The following is a 377-nucleotide window of genomic DNA, read 5'->3' as shown; positions in this document are numbered from 1 at the left end:
TTACTTACAAAATACTAGGTTTTCTAATTCCCATTTTCTTTCTACAATGCCAAGCTAAGGCTAAAGGAGAAAATAAACGTATGTAAATACATGCAAATGCATTTATTTAACAGCACTAAGGTTATAAAACACTGTTCCCATTATAACAAGAGCACTGTTAATTATATTGATATAGTATACCTGCCTTATATTTTATTCGTCATGCAGTACGTTCAGAGTAAATGAATTTAACTGAATTTAACTCCAACTGTGTTAAGCCAAACGTCAAAATTATCGATAATAATGGTATATAAACTAAATAAGTAAATAATGAAAAGTCAGCCCAAAAGCAATCACCATCACAAGGTTTTTGCTGCACGATTTTTATCTGTCATTGT

This window comes from Penaeus monodon, chromosome 27, assembly GCF_015228065.2.
Source record: "Penaeus monodon isolate SGIC_2016 chromosome 27, NSTDA_Pmon_1, whole genome shotgun sequence".
In the NCBI taxonomy this organism is placed as follows: Eukaryota; Metazoa; Arthropoda; class Malacostraca; order Decapoda; family Penaeidae; genus Penaeus; species Penaeus monodon.
This window is presented reverse-complemented; position numbering follows the sequence as displayed.